This window comes from Hoplias malabaricus, chromosome 1 (assembly GCF_029633855.1).
Source record: "Hoplias malabaricus isolate fHopMal1 chromosome 1, fHopMal1.hap1, whole genome shotgun sequence".
NCBI lineage: Eukaryota > Metazoa > Chordata > Actinopteri > Characiformes > Erythrinidae > Hoplias > Hoplias malabaricus.
In genome coordinates, this window is record NC_089800.1 from 3,884,232 (window position 1) to 3,889,220 (window position 4,989).

Genomic DNA, 4,989 nt, shown 5'->3' on the forward strand with positions numbered 1-4,989 from the left:
ATTTGAAATAAACTGCATAAATACGTATATATTACATCGTCAGTTACATAATTACATATAATACATATATGTAATATATTTTGTCCCTTCTCCACGAGTGAGCGTAAGATCTGTAACCTGCTACGATCAAAACACCACAAGGATTAAACACCAAACAGCCCTGTTCAGATCTGACCTCAGAACCGAAGCGAAATGAGAATGACTCGATTATCCCATCTTTTCCCACTACAGCGGCACACAGACACAAATGAACCAGATCATTTTTTTTATTTCATTTCATTTTATTTATTTTCATATTATGTCCCCTTGAATTGATTGTTACACAACAATAAACAGTAGATGGTTGGTACTTTGACCTTGTTAAGCATTTCTAAGGTTATTGCAGCCTCTATTATGCCTTTATTAAGTAGCAGCTAATTGTCAATTAAGCAGTTCCATTATTATATATTTATTTATTTATTTATTTATTTTTGGTACGAAAAAAAAAAAAAATTCTGCAATGGTTTGTTTTTGTCAACTCCAGTTCTTTCTGTTATTGTGTGTGTTCAGCAGGCCCAGGGACACTGACCCTCCGGCGGTAATGCCACTGCCATGTGCTTTCAGAACACACACACACTCAGCTCCAGTCCTCGGGCCAGACACAATGAGAGCATGTGAAGGCCGACCTCACACATTAAATATATATATGCATGAATTTCCATTTCAATGAATAAGCCGCGCACATGGCAAGGAAAGCATTTCCTGCTTTTAGAACTCCATTCACTGTAAAAACCTGCGAAAGATTAGAAACAGCTTGTGTGACAGCTCTATGCCTTTTTAAACATATGTACAGTATAACATTCATTAAATTATCGATCAACACAGCCATTTACTGCATTAGATCAAACGACATTTTCATAAATTTATTGAAATTGATTCCTTTCAGTTGTTGGTTTGTGTCAAACAAACAAACAAGCATCAAATAAACCTTAAAACATCAAACAAATGCAAAGAGGAACTCATTAGCCAATGGGAACGCACCCCTTGTGTCAGGACTGAAAACAAAGTGAGGCAGCGCGAGCGAGAGAGCTGCGTCACTGCAGCCCACAGTGAGTTACAGTAGAAAGGTAGCAGAGAGGCTTTTGTATTTATTTATTTATTAAACACATATCTGGTGTCAGAGTTTATCATTTTAAAACCAAGTACATAGAGATGTGCACATTACCCAGAAGCCTATACTCACTCAGGTTGAGGGCCTTGTGTGTTAATAAAGGAGTCTGGGTGGATGGGTGGTGTCTACATTGGGGAGAAAATCTGGCAAACATGTAAAAAATTTATTTAGTAAAGCATTATAATTCCGCACAGTCACATGTGCTATGTCTATGAAGCAACCTGCCAGATGTTATGCCGTTGAGTCCCACCCTAAAAATGCATTATAAGCCGTATACAGGGTGCGCTCAGAGAAAGGAAGAAATGACTGTATCAGCATCATGACGACGGCGTGGTTTAAGGGACTGAAATACTTCTCGTTTATTTACTGAATACTGCACAGGTTGGGTGAGGTAAGCTCCGGGAAGAGAGCCAAGGCCTTCCTGCTTGACGACACACACACACACACACTGAGGGCTCCGTGAACCACCCACCCACACACACACACATTCAATCATATAGCCGCAGAGAAAAGAATGCACCCCTTGCAAAAGCACTTCTGCATCCCTGACGCTTTTTTTATCAAACAGGACAGGCTGGAAAATAATAGAGAAATATCTTCAACATTCAACACCAACACAAACGTCTGTGACGAGGCCGTCGCAAAGAAAACGGTCTAAGTAATGGCACTCCTGTTTAGAACGGCGTTCCAGGGTCATTTGTCGGGTCAAACGCAGAAGAGAGAAATACCACAAGAGTCAGTGCCACAAAAAAAAAGGGCATGTCAACATCAAAGTCAAATTTCTACCCTGCGTTTTCATCCCTCAGTGTAATTACAGGACATTTTGGAATATTTCTGTAAGGAATTGATTGCAGTAGGTCACATAAACAGGAGGGAGGTCAGGTACTAATGTCAGATGATTAGATCTGAATCACAAACCCAGTTATAACTCAGGCACCGGATGAAGGAGTATCGCTCCAGAGAATGCAGTTCCACTGCTCCACTGTCCAATGCTGTGGAGTCCTATACCTCTAGTTTGGCACGGGACATGGTGGCATTTCATGACTTTTTTTCAGGTCATTTTACGCTTTTTGATGGACAGTAGGCAAGACAAGTTTATTTATACAACACCTTTAGTACACTGTCGTCATTCAAAGTGCTTTGCAATGAGAAAACACAAAAGATAAGATGCAAGTGAATCAAAATAAAAACAAAAACAGGATTAAAATAAATTATTCAAACGAAGAAAAACATAAAAAAGCAGTGGATCATCCCTGAGAACTAGGATCTCAGGAAGGCACCTGCATGGATAATTACAATTGTATAAGAATGAAAATTTTAAATTAAAAGTATTAAGATTTAAAACGAAAAGTAAATTCATTGCAGTAAAGATTTTGTAAAAATACAAGCTATTGTGGGCAAAACTGAACATCTAGCAGAATTCAAGCATTACAAGGTGTGTCCCCGAATATTAGCCCAGGACCAGGGTTGAAATCATGAGTCTCAGGCCTTCTCCATATAAAGATTGTGCATAGAAATGAATGGGAAGTGTCCTGCTGTGGGCTTATGTAAGTGTGACATTTGAGTCTTGTCATATTTTGTGATTATGCAAATGGAGAAAGTGTTAGTCATCCTTTTTTGTCCCACATCCAGTTTCTTCTCTAAGTTCCTCTCTTAGTCATCACACAACGTGTCAGCAAGTAGGACTGTCATCATTGTTTTAGCTGAGGAAACTAACACTGATACATAACTGCTGTTAACTTATAGAAAAGTCCTCGCTCGCCTTTTCATTTGCCAAAACGTCTTTGTGTCCATAAACCATGTCCCAACACCTCAAACGCAGCATGCAACACAAGCCCACCAAGGCTACCACCAAATCAAAACAGGAAAAACAAATTACACTAACTAGCTAGTACTGAAAGCCTCAGGCAAAGACTTAACAATTAGCTAGATAACTTAAACCCAGGCCTGAGGACTGTCCAATCATTTTTCTCTTGAACTTCCAGTTGGCTTGAAGCACAATCTGGCTAATCTGGGAAATCAGCAAAAACATATTCCAGCAGTGAAGTATAAACAAACAGAGCACTCACTTTATCAGGTGTGGTAATGGAGGCTAGCATGCTAGCTAGCAACTGTGCAGATGAGGCTAGAGGCTAAAGTTGATGCACAGACCATAGTCATAAACCAAACAGAACTCTTATTGCTCTTCTCTTATATTTTGTTCAGCTATTCGTCTAGAAACAACTAAACCTAAACCTGCTTCAAAATGGCCACCTTGGACACACCAAACTTAAGCTACACTTTTCAATATAAGAGTCCTGGGGACTTCCACTTTCCACTAAGTAGGACATGGCATACCAGAGGAGCCATAAACTGGACACAATCCCAGCATACAAATGTACTTAGGATATACTATATAAATATATTATCTGATTCAGTGTTTCTGGATGATAAAACAGCACAGAAAAATGGTTCAAACATTTTCCTTTCCTGTAGAGTGTGCCCTTTCCTATGCATTTTGATACCATACACTACTCATATCTAGAGATTCAAGGCTATAAACAGAAGCTTCAGAGCCTGGTGGGTTTTATTAATGCAAGGTGGTCATGTTCTATAAATTTAAGAAGATATGCAAATTAGAAAATACCCTCAGACCTCAGTGTGTTAAATCAGACGGGTTAAAAAACACAGATTCTGACAAAGTTCAGTCCTGACATGGAAGACCTACTGTAGTGTTTCTCTGGACCTGATTCTTCTCTAGTCCTTGCTAGGCTTCTTGTCCATCCACTCAAGTCATTATTTCATCGTCGTGAAGACCGTTTTTGCCGGAGTGTAAGCTGCTCTGGCTCCAGCAGACCCACTCCAACTCGTCCAGGGCTTGTTAATTAGCCAATCTGTTGGCTCAGGTGCGTTAGAGCAGGACAAGCACCAAGACATACAAGGCTTTGGAAGCATGTGCCTTACTCCAATCTCCGAAACTCCCTCCCTAATGCTGACCCTCAACAGCTCGCCTCCACAGACCACCGGGCAGCTCTGAAATCACAAAACCTGGCTACTCAGGTGGGCAAGGACCCAGGCATCAGCTGCACCTGTAGCTAGCGTTCGGCGAGCTGGCTCCAGCCCCCCAAACAGACCTCCAGGTAGGACAGATCTGTCCAGTCAAACCCAATTAAGGCCCACATGATGCTGAGCAGGGCGTAAGCCTCTTCTGAGTCTGAGGAGGCGTCCAGCTGGAGAGAAGGACAACATGCTATGCCAGGACTCCGGCATGAGCCGTCTCTGCTGTCCAGGTCCCAAATACATGAGGACACAGATGTCTTCCACTGCCCTCCAATGGGGGATGAGGACCACATTTACCAGTCAGGTTTCAAGATATATTATAGATCTTGGACAAAAATCCAGAGTGGTGGGTTTTCCAGAAAAGCAAACACATTCTTAACCTTTAATGGACGTGTCACTGTCGGTATGTGGTAGGACCTAAGTCCGGGGTGCAGGGACCTGTTTGTGATGTGGTAAACATGATTAAATATTTAGAAAGTGAGGAAAGGTGCTGAAAAAGGTCATACATGAGTCGAAAGTGAGTGCTGGGTGAATGTGTGAGTTTGGAACAGAACTCCTCACCTCAGCATCTAAGATCACTGAGGCCACAACAGCGCCACATGCTGGGGACTGTGAGGATGAGGTAAACTTCCTTGTGAAGTTGGGAATGGGTAAAAAGCGAGAAACAGCAAACAATGGCATGCTCAAACCAAAGGATTTTTCTTCTAAGGGGAAGTAGAACAAAATACATCAGCTCTTTTCTTTATTATACTGATATATCTTTTTTCTTGCTCTTTTATTTCCTCTTTCCTCTGATATTT

At 41.2% G+C, this 4,989-nt stretch overlaps 1 long non-coding RNA gene across 1 annotated transcript; it reads right to left on the bottom strand.

Moving 5' to 3' along the window:
* Positions 1–479: 479 nt before the first annotated feature.
* Positions 480–3,384, bottom strand: LOC136697943 (uncharacterized). The gene is made up of 3 exons (XR_010802772.1): positions 3,220–3,384; positions 1,223–1,293; positions 480–772 (listed from the first exon to the last, which is right to left on the bottom strand). It is a non-coding gene; the product is annotated as an uncharacterized lncRNA (long non-coding RNA).
* Between the last annotated feature and the right edge of the window lie 1,605 nt (positions 3,385–4,989).